Source organism: Tamandua tetradactyla, chromosome 19, assembly GCF_023851605.1.
Source record: "Tamandua tetradactyla isolate mTamTet1 chromosome 19, mTamTet1.pri, whole genome shotgun sequence".
NCBI classification, from domain to species: domain Eukaryota; kingdom Metazoa; phylum Chordata; class Mammalia; order Pilosa; family Myrmecophagidae; genus Tamandua; species Tamandua tetradactyla.
Window position 1 is genome coordinate 5,558,891 of NC_135345.1, and position 15,109 is coordinate 5,573,999.

The 15,109-nt window shown below is 52.8% G+C and overlaps 1 protein-coding gene, 1 long non-coding RNA gene and 1 pseudogene across 2 annotated transcripts in view; 1 reads left to right on the plus strand and 2 right to left on the minus strand.

Moving 5' to 3' along the window:
• SORCS2 (sortilin related VPS10 domain containing receptor 2) overlaps positions 1-15,109 on the minus strand; it is a 539,078-nt gene that overhangs the window by 451,736 nt on the left and 72,233 nt on the right. The window lies entirely within an intron of this gene.
• LOC143663695 (zinc finger and SCAN domain-containing protein 5C-like) lies at positions 2,061-4,432 on the plus strand (annotated as a pseudogene).
• LOC143663456 (uncharacterized) lies at positions 5,208-6,785 on the minus strand. Its single transcript, XR_013165912.1, has 3 exons — positions 6,522-6,785; positions 6,168-6,326; positions 5,208-6,036 (listed from the first exon to the last, which is right to left on the minus strand). It is a non-coding gene; the product is annotated as an uncharacterized LOC143663456 (long non-coding RNA).

Below are 15,109 nucleotides of genomic sequence, written 5' to 3' on the forward strand. Positions count from 1 at the left end.
AGCAGGAAAAGGACGGGAGGACAAGGCAATCCAGGCAGAGACCTGGGGGCGCCCAGCAGACGAGGCTTCCCCAGTGTCCGAGGATCACACAGTGTATATCCCAAAAGCACAAAAAACTGAGGATGGCTTCCCAGACTGCATGTGAGATCACTGGAGGACAGACACTGGGGTCTCCCCCCAGCCCCACACCTGGACAGACTGAACAGGTGTTCTCCCATTGTTAGCCCCTAAAAATCCAACTTTAGTGCCAAGCCTGGGTGGGTGGGGGGGAGACGAGGAGGAACAAGTAGGTAAAATCAACACAGAAAAGCAGAGGCTACGCCTACTTATAATTAGGCCTGAGTCACCCCCAGAGAGCCTCTTTTGTTGCTCAGATGTGGCCTCTCTCTAAGCCAACTCTGCAGGTGAACTCACTACCCTCCCCCTACATGGGACATGACACCCAGGGTTGCAAATCTCCCTGGCAACATGGGACCTGACTCTTGGTATGAGCTGAGACCCAGCAAAATGAGACTGAGAAAACCTTCTTGACCAAAAGGGCAAAGAGAGAAATTAGAAAAAATCAAGTTTCAGCAGCTGAGAGATTTCAAACAGAGCTGAGAAATTATCTTGGAGGTTATTCTTATGCATTATATAGCTATCCCTTTTTAGTTTATGGTGCATTGGAATGGCTGGAGGGAAGTACCTGAAACTGTAGAGCTGTGTTCCAGTAGCCTTGTTTCTTGAAAATGATTGTATAACTATATAGCTTTTACAGTGTGACCGTATGATTGTGAAACCCTTGTATCTGGTGATGCTCCTTTTATCCAGGGTATGGACAGCTAAGTAAAAATTATGGGTGAAAAATAAATAAATAATGGGCGGAGGGGCAGTAAGTCAACACAGAACGGGCCCAGATTTGTGGAGAGAGGGGTGGGCTTCCTGGAGGAGGTGCTACCTGGGCTGGGCAACAACCACCTCATGAAAGAAGGACTCACACCAGCAACACCCTGACTCTTGTCTCTGCCTCCAGCTGCCTCAGAGACAAATGGCCTCCAATGCAAAAGAAGTATCAGTGAGTGAGGTGGGGCAGTGAGGTCCCAACACACCTGGGCAAGGCACCTTTTTTTGGTGCCTTGGGTGATGTCTCCCAAAATTCCCATCCACCTGGAACCTGTGAAGGTGACCTTATTTGGAGAAAGAATGCGATTAAGGATGGAGATGAGGTCATTCTGGAAATCCAGTGACTGGTGTCCTTATAAGAAGAGGAGAGGGCACATGGGCACAGAGGGAGCCGCCCCACTGCAGGGCTGCAGTGTCACATGAGGAATGCCAGGGCCCCAGCTGCTGGCAGAGGCAACGAGGGAGCCCCCCAAAAGCTGCCAGAGGGGCGCCGCCACCCTGCCCCCACCTTGATTTCGGACTTCCAGCCTCCAGACCTGTGAGAGACTGAGATCCTCTCACTTCCCACCACCTGGCTCACAGACCTAGGACACAGCTGCTCCCTATTCACCTGTCCCAGTGTGACAGCAGAGGCAGCACCTCCCGGTCTGAGGAGGGAGATTTGCATTTCCACAGCCCAGATGGCCCCACTAAGTGTGCCCGAGAGCCTCGTGACTGCTGGCCAAGCAGTGAGCTTCTCCCTGGATTAACCCACTAACTAACATGCTGAATCTCTGAGCAGGGCATGGCAAGGCCGGGGACTGGCATGGGTGGGTTCACAGAAAGGCCCTTGCCAGCCGCAGCTGATTAGCGAGGCCCTCCCATCCCCCTGCCCTTCTGTCCCCCTCCACATCCTGCAGAGCTCAGCAGGGCAGCCCCAGAAGGCTCGGGGGGTTCTACGTGGAGCATTAAACATGCTGCCTCCCAACAAGAAACAATTTTTAAAAATAGTGGAAGAGGAGAGCAGACCTGAGGCATAGGAATATTGACTGAAAGCAAGGAGACAAGAAGGAGACTTCTGAACAAACTGTGGACCCATTTCTAAGGATAAACCAAAGCAGACCCCTTTAGACAGGTCTCAATTAGATACTGGCTTCTAGGAGACATTGCTGTGTCACCCTTTAAGTTCTCCACTCAATATGGCTACATCATCTCAGGGAAAATCTGGCAACAGCCCTGGGTCAGAGCCACCACAATTTGTACCATCCCAAGAAATTGATCTTGAAAAGCAAGACTCCAACTTTGAGTCTTGGCACATACACTTCAGAGAATTTGCCTGCTCAGAGGAGTTGGACCCCATCAGTTGTCTCAGAAGACTCACTGAGCTCTGCCATCTGTGGCTGAGGCCAGACCTTTACACCAAGGAACAGATCCTGGATAAGCTGGTGATGGAGCAGTTCATGATCTCCATGCCGCTGGAGCTTCAGGTCTTAGTCAAGGAAAATGGTGTAAAGAGTTGCAAAGACTTGGAAGACATGCTAAGAAATAACAGGACACCCCAGATGTGGTCCATAGTCTCCTTGCAAGGACAGGAATTTCTTCTGCGAAATTCAGATGTTCAAATGGCTGAATCTGAGTCCAGTGATGTGATTGATGTGAGTGTCTTGTCTGGAAATTCCAACTTCTCTAAGAGTGGGACACAGCAGGAGAACAGCCAGAAAGTTTGTAGAAAGCTTCAGGATTTGCCAGAGACCAGTGAAATATCAAGGGGGCAGAGAAATGAAGTTCTTCTGCCAGAGAACATTCATGAGAGTGGTGAGGAGCTGAGACCCAAGCAGAACTTGGAAGAAAACCAGATGGAAGAAGACAGGAAAGAGGAAACAATACTTAAAGCCCAAGAATCCCCATTGCCAAAGGGACGTGCAGATTCCATGAGGGCAGAGGATGTTCCCAAGGAAGGAATTTACATTAAAAATGTGAATGCTATAGAATTGCCATACGACCCAGCAATACCATTGCTGGGTATCTACTCAAAGGACTTAAGGGCAAAGACACAAACGGACATTTGCACACCAATGTTTATAGCAGCGTTATTTACAATTGCAAAGAGATGGAAACAGCCAAAATGTCCATCAACAGAAGAATGGCTAAACAAACTGTGGTATATACATACGATGGAATATTATGTAGCTTTAAGACAAGATAAACTTATGAAGCATGTAATAACATGGATGGACCTAGAGCATATTATGCTGAGTGAGTCCAGCCAAAAACTAAAGGACAAATACTGTATGGTCCCACTGATGTGAACAGACATTCGAGAATAATCTTGAAATATGTCATTGGTAACAGAGTCCAGCAGGAGTTAGAAACAGGGTAAGATAATGGGTAATTGGAGCGGAAGGGATACAGACTGTGCAACAGGACTAGATACAAAAACTCAAAAATGGACAGCACAATAATACCTAATTGTAAAGTAATCATGTTAAAACACTGAATGAAGCTGCATCTGAGCTATAGGGTTTTTTTTGTTTGTTTTTTACTATTATTACTACTTTTATTTCTTTTCTCTATATTAACATTCTATATCCTTTTCTGTTGTGTTGCTAGTTCTTCTAAACCGATGCAAATGTACTAAGAAACGATAATCATGCATCTATGTAATGATGTTAAGAATTACTGATTGCATATGTAGAATGGTATGATTTCTAAATGTTGGGTTAATTTCTTTTTTTCCGTTAATTAATAAAAAAAAAATGTGAATGCTGGCTTATCTCCCACACACACTTTGGAGAGAGAAGTTTCTACTCAAAGTGTGAGCATAGAAGAGTCTCCTGGAATTCTGAGATGTTCCAAAAGAAGAAAACGAGACAATACCTTCAGTTCTCAAGGACAGCCTCAAGAAGAAGTGATACATTTGAGCCAAAATGAATTCCTAAGAAAATCTGGGTTAATACCAGTTAACTCATTGACCACTACAAGACCACCCAGCCTTCCTGATGGTCAAGGTAAAGAACCAAAAGGATCAATACCACATCAGTGTGCAGTATGCGAGAAAAGATTTCAGTATAAATCTCAGTTTGACATTCACCAGAGGACACACACAGGAGAAAGACCCTTTAAATGCCATTCCTGTGGGAAAGGCTTCATGCAGTGCTCAGACCTCAGAGTTCACCAGCGAATACACACCGGAGAAAGCCATTCAAATGTGAACTCTGTCTCAAGGAGTTTACCCATGAATCCCCCTGCATGGTCACAGCAGGATCCACACAAAGGAGAAACCCTCCCAGTGTAAGGACTGTGGGAAATGCTTCAGCCACAAGGGGAATCTCAGTGTTCACCAACGCATACACTCTGGAATGAAACCATACAAGCGTCTTGAGTGTCATGAAATCTTCCGCCAGCTGGGAACTTTTAAACGTCACCTAAAAACACACTCAAAGAAGACTTCTAAATGATTTTGTGACCATGTCCAGGCTTTCCAAGCTAAAAATGAAGTTAATGGTGGTTTGCCACCTGTGTAACAGAGAGGAAATAAAGTGTGTCACACGAAGCACTTACAAGGGCTTCTGCCAGCAACAGGAGCAAAATATATATTAATTACAAGGAGCTTTGAATCATTAAAAAAAAAAAAATAGTGGAAGAGGGCACTGTGGGATCGGAAACATCTCACTGACCAGAAGGGGAAAAAAGAAGTGTAATAAAATAAGGCCTCAGTGGCCAAGAGAGATCAACTGGAATCAAGAGGCTGATCTGGAGGCTGCTCTCACACCAGCCCCAATTAGACGGTGCTGATGGCCATGGTTTGCTAAGCCCCAACCGACATCACTCCTGTTGACTCCTGAGATTGCCTGGGGCTCAAACTGAGACTCTATAAAGGTTTCACGTACTAGGTTTGCCTTCCTGGAATATATAATTCCTGGAAGGTTCTTAGGTCAGATAAATCCTGGAACCCAGAGGGACCAGCCTTTCCAGGATTATCAATTAAATACATCCCCTGTCCTTTAATGCGGACACATCTTCTCAACATGGAAACAGGCATTCCCCAAAGATCCCTGTGGATGGGGAGAAGGATTAAAGGAGAAGGAGGCGTAACAGAGAAAACAGGATTTAACAAACAAGTGTGGCTGCTGAATCACTCTATTAATATTCCTTCTGGCCGCCAGTGTTTTGGAGCAGCTAGAAGGAAAAATCTGAGACTGTGGAATGGTCACCCATGACAAACTCTGGGATCTGTCCTGTAACTACTTGTTGAAGAGTGCTTTGAAAAGTATTGATTTTTTCTTTCTTTGCTTTGTATATATGTTATATTATAAATAAAAAATGAAAAAAAAAAATGCCGAGACAGCCTTCCCTTCAAAGTGAAGCACCTTAAATAAGTCTTCTCTGCCCTTCCTTCTGTTACTTCCTGAGGAAGGAGGGCCCGAAGCCTAATGGGCCTGCAGCACTGGATCAAAACTCCTGAATTACTAGGAAGCTGGGTTGGTTCGTTTGTCTTTCTAAAGTCAAATGTCAAATTGAAGACAGTCAATACTAGTGTTGCAGTATCTTTATTTAAAAAAAAAAAAACAGACAAATCATCTATTGGAGGAACTCCACCTGTGAGATGAGACTTTCTGTCCAGAGGATGCAGGGACACTTCTTCCCGCCCTGCCTGGACGGGGTCTCCTGCTGCCAGCCTGGAACAGTGCAGGACAGGCCGGAACAGGGAAGGCTCCCGTCTCCCATCCGATCATAGAACAGGCTCCCGGACACCGGCTTCCAGTTGAGAAACGGTTCCCAGTCCTGATTTTTACCTTTCTGCCAGCCTGACAGCCCCCCGAGGACCTCACCCCGAGAAGTATCAGGAGGGGTGGGGGTGCAGCTGCCTGGGAGCCCAGAGTCCTCCTGGACAACCCCCCACCGACCCCCTACGCCTGCCGCTCCCCTTCCCCAGGGCTTCCCACTGCCAGGGCCTCCTGTCTGCCCCATAGCCACTGCCTGCGAAGGTCCTCACTCCACCCCCCCCCCACTCCAGAATATTCCCTGTCCCACAATTGCTTGGTCCCCAAGTCTTGCCTTTGGGGAGCATACAAATAAAACCAAAGCAGGGGGTTGCAGCCCAGAGCAGAAGAAGCTTGCAAGAGAGAGAGAGGAAGGCTTCCTGGAGGAGGTGCCACTGGGGCTGGCCAGCAGCTGCCTCAAGCAAAAAAAAAAAAAAAAAAGACTCTTCTCAGCCTCTGCTTGCCAGTCTTTCCTCCACCACACCCATTTCCAGCTGCCCCATTAATCCTCTCATAGCATGCTCAGAACACTCCTCGTACAACCTTCCATGGCTTCCACTGCCTGGCAAGCATCGCCTGGGGCTCAACGTCCCTCCAAGTGAGCCTAAATCATCAGCAGCTCTGTTCCAGTGGCTCTGCTCTGGTCAGCTTGGGCCCTCGGCCGCAGGCAGCAACTGCAGCATGGAGGGGAAAGCGCCAGGCCTGAAGGCGAGACAGGCAGGGTTCCAGCCTTGGCTCCACCACGGGCCTTTGCGACCAAGAGCAAGTCCCTCTGCGGGCCTGTGCCCACCCCAGTAAACGGTCCCCCCTGGAAGAAGCCCGGCCCCAGGCCAGGCTGGCCCACCACCCTCTGTCCTGGCTGAACACTGGGTACCATGGAGGAGCAGAGAAACCCACCTGGAGAGACAGCTGGTGGCCTCGAGCTTCGGCCCTCACATCCCCCTGCAGGACATGTCCATTCTCCTGCCCCTGCCCCTCAGATTCATCTGGCTCCCTGGCCAGTTGGAGGCGCTTTGTGACGTCCCAGAGCTTGGAAGAACCCTGCGTGCATGGCCGCTGAGGCCCCTTTCGCTCCCAGGGCTTCACCCGCTGCAGGCCAGGCAAGGGTTATGCATCGGTTAGACCTGCCCTGGCTTACCGCCAACTTAGTAAAATCCCAAGGCTTTCCCAAGCCCAGCCTCCCTCCGCCTTCCCTTGGGCCGCTCTGCTCCATCCGTCCTGGCTTCCTTCCACCATGCAACAGGCCTCCCCAGTGCCTTCACATGACCCGCCCCCCCACTTCATCCTCCACTAGGGCCACCCCCACCCCAGCAGCCCCTCCACCTCTCGCTGGGCCCACCTGGCTCACCTGTGCCTCGGGACTCCCACCTGCCCTGAGTTGCGTCATCCAGGTACACGTTTATTGTCTGTCTCCCAACGAAAATACAAACTGCGCGGCGCCCAGGAGCCTGGAATGGAGCCTGCCCTTGGTGGGCACTCAGGACATGTTTATGGAATGAATGAATGAGCACGTGGATTAATAAATCAATCACCCAATTAATTCTCACCTAGACTTTCCACCTCGGATGCCTGTATCCTCTGTCCCTGACCTAACCTTGCTGACGAAGGGGGCTGGCGTGGCTGTTCCTGGGAGCAGAGGCCTGAGGACCAGACCTTCCTGGGGTGAAGCCAGCCCCACCTGCTGCTGCGGGAGGAGCTTGAAAAAAGGGCTCTGTCACCCCCACAGCCTCCTGCTGGGCTGAGTCCAGGCTGACCCATCCCAGAAGGAAAGGACAAGAGGTGACAGAAAGGAGGAACGAGGGGACAGCTGCCCCAAACAGACATGCTTGGGACCGGCCAGGCTGCCCCGGCCATGGCTTGGCTCTCCCTAAGCGCACGGGTAGGGGCGTCCATGCAGCCTCGTGCTGTCCACGTGAGCGGCTCGGCCGAGGCTGCAGATTGCCCGGTTTGGAGGAACTGGTGGCCAATGAAACGAGCACGGCCAACGAGGCACTTGTGATGATCAGAGGATGGAAAAGTTCTCGCTTGGACCAGTCCCACTCACAGCCTGGGGTCTGGGAGACACCAGAGAAGGTCCCAGTGGGGTGGGGAGGGGGAGAGGAGGGGGAGGGGGGGCGGGGAGCAGAGGTGGGACCCAAGCCCAAGAAAGGGAAAGAGTTTCCACTCAGCAGTGCCTTAGCTCACACCTTCGAGAGTTAAACGGCTGGAGGACCTTGATGCCCCAAACCCAAACAAGAGGGTGCTAAGGAAATTAGAGGCTTTACAAGCATGTCAGCCTGCACCTGGTGACAAGTAGAGCCAGGCGAAATGGTGTGCCAGAAAGAGAACGATTTCTTGAGGAAACAGCAGCCCATCTCCAGAGCAGGACACAGCCTGTCACCAGACTGACCCCCACGGCCCGATCCCATCAGCGAGACTGACAAGTAAAAGCAGTTTTGTGCAGCGTGTATAACACCGAAAGTCTCCAGTTGTTTTCTGCCGTTTTTAATCATGCACCTCTTTCCACAAGGCTGAGCCTCAGAAATTCGGAGTTATCCTGTGTGGTGTGCATTTCTAGGAGGGAACTTGCTTCCGTGGTATGGCAGAGTTGTTTTATATTTTACACCAAACTAATGAAGTTCTCCCACCAGGCACTTGGGGAGACAGGAGGCAGGGCCTCAGTTGTGCATTTGTTCATCTAGCACCTACCCTGAGCTGTCTAATGATTCCTGGGGGTGCGCCCCGGCTCCCAGGCGCCGGGCTGAGCGCTGTCCTTCTCACACCATCCACTCCTCCCCACAATCATTCCTGCCATCTTGCCAGTTTACAAATGGGGAAACCGAGGCACGGAGCAGTTAAGTAACTTAATCAAGGACAGGCTGGCTCCCAGCCCCGACCTTCTCACGCTCTGCTTTCCAATAGCTCTTTCACACATACTACCACAGCGACTCCTGATCCAAACACCATGTCTAAACCATGGCCAGCCCCACAGTTACAAGTGGTACTCCGTCCCATTTAGGAGAAATGCGAGAGAGTAAGGAAAAGAGGAAAGCACTATTCTGCTTTAAGAAGTAAAAGAAAGGAGCTCCCCAGAGGCCTCTCCTGCCATAGTTAAATAAAAATAATAAAAACTCTTACATATAAATTCCAGACATGTCAACCAGAATTTTTCAAACATTGACATTTGTCCCATCCTTCCATCTTCACCTCTGAAGAACACATTTTTTTAAATGTATTTCACCACCTGATACTCCAATATCACATTTCCCTGTCTTAAAGGAACAAGGAAATAGAAGAGGAACTTTCTGCAAGTCGAGTGCCCATTTTTCTGTGGGTGCTTGAGATGAAACGGCAACAGAGGTTGTGGCCTGGTGAGCTGCTGTCTCCTCCGCCCGAGTCCTCACCTGGCTTCTTTGCCAAGGAGAGTCGGAGTAAGGCACCTGAGAAGGGGGCGGAGAGGCCCGAATTCCAGACTGATAACTTCACAGCACCCAAGTATTCCAAAGGTGTCGGACTCCAGGCCATTTTCAGAAAGAAAGGTTTGGAGTTCAAAGTGTGAGGTGGGGTAGGAATGGAAGAGTATAACGCCATCTCCGGACCTGGCTTTTCCCCTCCAGTATTTTCCAAAGCAACGGTCACGCATTTGGGCTGAGAGCTGCAGAAATGAAACACTGTGGCAGGAGTGGGGGTGTGTCTCCCCAAAACCAGGTTCAAGTCATAACCCCTGGTCCTGTGAATGTGAACTCATTTGCAAAGAGGATTTTTCAGGACGTGATTAGTTAAGATGAGACCCAAATGGGTCAAGGTGGATCCTACCCAAAATGGCTGGTGTCCTTATAAGGAGAAGAAATTCTGCACAGCAAGACAGGGACAGACAGACAGCCGTGGGACAGAGGCAGAGGCCAAGCTCTGTTGTCACGAACCAGGACACAAACTGGATGGCCGGTCACCCGCCAGGAGCCGGAGTGGGGGAGGCGTGGGGCGGACTGTCCCCCAAGAGGAGGCTCGGCCCTGCTGGTACCTTCCCTGCAGGGTTCTGGCCTGCAGAGCCGCAAGACAATAAACTTCTGTTGGTAAAGCCAACGTGTCTGGAGCGTCTTATGGCAGCCCTGGGAAGCCAAGATGTGGGGCGCGGAGAATGCAAACGCCCTCATTTGTTGCTCTGAGCCCTGCAGCTCCGAGGCTGCTCTCTCTTGACATCTCTCCCGCCCTCCGCCCGGGTGTCTCCCCACAACGCAGAGGCTGGAAGACTAAAACCGACCAGGTCCCGGGGCCGCGCTGCACGCTGTGGGAGGGTGACACTTCTGTCACCCCTTGACAAGGTGCCCTGGAACTGGTCGTCTCAGTTTCCCGAGAGCCGTCCTACTGAACAGATCTGGGTATTAAGCCGCCAAACCGTTATAACAGCTGAGCACAACTGGTGTTTGCGTTGCTGCGAGGATACAGGATCCCCTACAGCCATCGCCGCATGTGAAATGTACTTGCAGCCCAGCTGGGGTCTGCCTGGACACCCAGGAGGCTGCCCCGGGCAAAGGGCCAGTGTCCACCCAGACACTCGGCAGCTGCACTGGCTGTTAAATGCTCTGAATATCATCCCTGAGCTACAGAAAGCTCTGTGGAGCTACTGGCTTACTGTTTTTCTGTTCGTCTTTCCTTCTTTATCCTAGCTGCTGGGTTGCCCAGAGAAAATCTAGAGTGCACCTGTAGCAAAATGGAAACCTGTTTGTGAACTGAGCCTTCTCTGGCTCCGTTTATTTTTTTCCCTTATTTCCTGCTAATTTATTCTTATATCTGCATAAGCCACCGCAATTCCTTTTTTTGAATAACAGGAAGGGGTAGGCATCAGGAAAGAAAAACTTTTTAGTGGGGTTTCAGGCCTCCCTTGCAGCTAGGTTTTAACAGCTATTCAGTTCCTCAATCTGAAGCCCCATGCAGGCTTAATTTGGAGCCTGAGTTAGTGAGGACAGAGGTAGACATGAGAGCAGCCAGCAAGGGTGGTCCCCGTGGAGGGGACCTGCCACCTGCCTGGCTTCCTGCCTGGGGCTGGGCAGTGGCTCCCACAGTAGCCAGTTTGAGGGGTTTCCAGAAGCTCAGTCACAGAGGCCCAGACTTCCGCTGACTGCACAAGCCCTTCCTAGGACTTTGTGAGCAGGTGACTCCTACGCATTTTGTTTGGAAAGAGGGAGCTTTCGATGGCAGCAAGGGGGGCACCAAGCGAAGCCACTGTCTGTGCTGAGGCCTCTGTCCCTTGTGAGAGGGCCAGCCCCGTCCACACACCACAGCGCCCCACAGAGGCAATGTTCACAGAGGCAGGAGAAGGGGCCCCCAAGCTACAAAACACGTGTGTACTGGAACCTCAGGCGAGAAACAAACGCTTGTTTGCCAAATCCTCTTTCTCATTATCTGACGTAAACCAGCACCCTGCCCTGCTTAAAACATCCTCCAGCTGACAGACCCGGGCCTTTTAGAGAAAGCAGGCAGATCGGAACCCGGGTAGGCTCTACCTTCCTGGTGAGCATCTTTCCTGGGGACACACACTAGCCCTGGCCTCTCTCAAAACAGGTGCAGAAGCCACTGTGTGTCGGACAAGTTCATGGCTGCAAACATCCGTTCGGTCGGGCACGTGGATTCCCAAGCAGATAAACCTCAGTTTGGGTGGGGCTCTGGGCCTCGGGCTCGCTCAGGGGAGGGGGCCTGTATCCAAGTCACCGAGATGTAGGGGGGTCTCCACGGGGTGGGGGGTCAGGCAGGGCCAGCAGGTCATGGCTCCCACTCGGCCAGGGGGCAGCATCAGGACACCACTGGGGCAGACATGGTTGGCTCTAGAGCCTGACTGCTGTGCAAACTTTGGCAAGTTGCTGAAAGTCTCTGTGCCTTCATTTCTTTGTCATGTGAGTGCCATGATCAGGCAAGGAATGAATGCTTTACGCCAAGGTGTGCTAAGAGGCTCCCCGGCGCCCACTCCGTGCCAAGGAACACATTGGAGCTGCAGAATCTGAGCACTCAGAGGCTCCCCGGCACCAGAGGCTCCCCGGCGCTCTCTCTGAGCACTCGAGAGAGACCCCAAGGCCCCAAGATGATGCAATAGGAAAGGCTGACCAGGTGCAGAGAGCAGCTCACAGCTTCCCAGGACCTGTGGTCACTGCACATTTGGCCCCAAGGACAAACTATGAGCCTCCTGGGGAGCCAGGGCGTCAGCCACCCACTGGGCGGCGCCCCCCCAGAACCCACCAAGATGTAGAGCCCCTCACCCACAAAGAGCTGGACTGGACTTGACTCAGAAGACTGCTGCTGGCAGGATTCCAGTGCCTGGCAAAGGAGAGAGCAGCCAGAGCAGGACAGCCCACGTTGAGTGACCCTTGGCAAGCCTCTTTAGCACCCTGAGCCTCAGTTTCCTCACCTGCAAAAATGTGGCATTGTAGCCACCCAAAGACTGCCATGAGCACAGAGGTGGCCGAAGTTCATAGAGCACCGTGGAAGGTAGGGGAGAGGCGAGGGCAGCTGTCAGGCGCCATGGAGTCCCACCCTGCTCCCAACGATGATTCCCTGGTGGCCTTGGGCAAAGTCAGTGAACATTCCCCAGCCTCAGTCTCCTCATCTGTGAAATGGGGCTAATACTAGAAGGAAGACCCGCCGGGATTCCCCGCAGTAGGAGTTTCATTCACAGCCCACAGCAAAGAGCAATTTTCTAAAGAGCGAGGCCATCTAAGGTTCGAGTCTGGGCGCAGATTTACTCACTGGTGCCAGGAAAGCCGAGCGGCCTGGAGCATGAGGAGAGTGGGCTTTAGGGGCCGCGCAGCCCAGACCCTACCCCGAGCTGGCTCCTGCCAGCTGCACAGCCTCAGGAGCTGATGGCCCACCCTGGGCTCGTTCCTTTCTGCACGGGGGTGCGTGAGGGTGGGCAGGGGCGTCTCAGGAACCACGTTGCTGTGAGGGCTCCATGCAGGACACAGGAGGTGTTGGCCCAAGCCCAAGTCCTGAGCAGGTGACCCCAGTGCTCTCCTCACTCCAGGCAGTGGTCGGAGTAGTCCGGGATGCCTGACTGGGCCTGCCCAGCTCCAGCCCCCCTGGCCGGCTCCCTTCCCTCAGCCTTGGCCGGCCGCTGTCCAGGGCCTCTGTAGGCTCTGGCTCCGCTGGGCCCACTCCCTGCTGCCTCCTCCCATCCGACATGAGTTGCCCAAAACTCCCAAGCGTCCCAGCACAGGCTTTGTCCTTGGCCCACCCGCCCCTGGCCCTGCCCAGCCTCAGCCTGCCCAAGCTGGGGACAGAGGTGGGGGCGCTCTGGGCCCTGAGGCCACCTGACCTGGTCACGACGACCCCTGGGGCTGGGGGGTCGCAGAGGTCACCTGGTCCCATTACAGAGCAAGGCATGACAGGAGAAGGCACCCGCCGAGCCCCCACCCCCAGCTGGGGGCCAACGCGCTGCTCACCAGGCGACAGTGAGGTGGCAGCGAGGCGGCGCCCAACACCCCTGCAGACCCAGCGCGTGGGCGGCGTGCTCTGCTCAGGGCAGCCACTCCTCCAGCCGCCCCACCCATGCCCGTAGCCCTCGCTGGTCCCGGTGGGTTCCCTGAGCACCCCCGCCTCCCAGGGGGGCCGCACCGGGCTGCGGTGTCCTCCTGCTCCCCTCCTGTGCGGCCCTCACCTCCCAGGGGCCCGGTGTGTCGTCTGCACCCCCATCACACTGTGGGCTCCCCAAGGACAGGGGCCGGGCTTCTCACCAGCGGCCGGTTCCCTGGCCTGGCTCCTGCATGCACCCAGCTTTCCATCAACGTGGAATGGATGGAGGGTGGGTGGGTGGTAGGGGGCTGCAGGGTGGCTAGGTGGGGGACGGATGAGTAGATAGGTGGTGGATGGTGGGCGGGTAGACACAGGGTGGGTGGGGTCAGCTGGGTGGATGGTGGGTGGGGCTGGCTGGGTAGAGGGTGGGTGGGTGGGTGGGTGGTGGGTGAATGGCGGGTAAGGAGCCTCTTTCCGCCTCCGGCGGCGCATCTCTGTGAGTGGAGGGAGCGTGTCCCCGGCACCGTGACTCGTCCCTCTAATGGAATCTAATGATTCCTCACTCTCACCTCCAAGCACATCAACAGTTTCTTATGGGCAAATGAGACCTTGGCCTGCCCTAGGAATTCCAAAACCTAAAGGACATTTCAGAACTTGACACCCCACATTTCCTCTGGCCTCCCGGTTACCTCTCTCTGTTTTTCTCATCTTTCTTCATGCAAAACCTGTTTTGCTGGTGGGGGAGGTCACATCCACACGGACACCTGCTGCCCAGCTGGCCACCCGCCTCACCAAGCCAGGTGATGGTGACAGCCGTGTTCAACTTCTTCTACTCAAGGGAGTATTTGCAAGTGAGAAAATGTGCCCCCTCCATCCTCCTCTCTCTCCCTTTGCTTCTGAATTCTAATCCTCTACCCCTTTCTTCTCTCACATCAAGAAACTCTGTTTTATTTTTTTATTTTTTATTTTTTTTATTTTTCTCTCTATTATCATTTTATTTCTTTTTCTGTTGTCTTTCTATTTCTTTTTCTAAATCGATGCAAATGTACTAAGAAATGATGAATATGCATCTATGTGATGATATTAAGAATTACTGATTGCATATGTAGAATGGAATGATTTCTAAATGTTGTGTTAGTTAATTTTTTTAATTAATAAAAAAAAGAAAGAAACTCTGAGCTGGGTTTCTAGAAGCAAAAAGGAACATGTACATTCCGCCCACCCATTCCCCATGGGTAGGGGCTGGGTGTGTGCAGGTCCAGGCCAGGGGACTAACAGCCCGCGACAGGCACAGCCCCTGCCCTGGGAGCCCACAGTCTGATGGGGAAGCAGACACACGCGTGGGCCCAAGACCTTCCTGCAGGAAGGAGTCCCGGGGCTGGGTTCATGCAGAGAGACTATGAATGGGGCCAAGGACAGTGGTTAAAGGTCCAGAAGCAGGACACGGCCAGGTGCTGGCTCTCAGCTGGGATTCAGGGCCACAGAGCTTTATTCCTAGTCCCGGCTCCAACACACAAGGGCTGTGTGGCCATGGACAGAGCATGCCACCACTCTGTGCCTCGGTTTCCCCACAGGACAGCATGCACTCGCACGTGGCAGCACTCAGAACGTGCCTGGTGAGGGCTGAATGAAGCTCATCCCAGCCAGGTGTGGCTGGAGAGGAAGGTCTCGGGCGGGGGTTGGGGGAGTGGATGGAGATACAGTCGGCTCTGGCCTTTTGAGCCACGTTCAGAAGCTTGTATTTCATCCAGAATTCCAGGCGGAACTGGAAGTTTCCCAGCAGGGAAGTGGTTTTTAAGAAGCAGAGAAAGTTCTGCAGGGTGAGGACTAGGCCTAAAAGAGTCCCCCACCCCACCCCATCCTTGAGGGCCCGGGTAGAGGGGAGGGGCAGGGAGGAGCCCAGAAAGGGTGCTGGGAGAGCTCCCCTCCTCATGAGCAGGGACCTCGTTTAAGGTGGGCAGAGGGGCTAGGGCAGGGAAGGTGGCCTGGAAACACAGAGGAAGTCG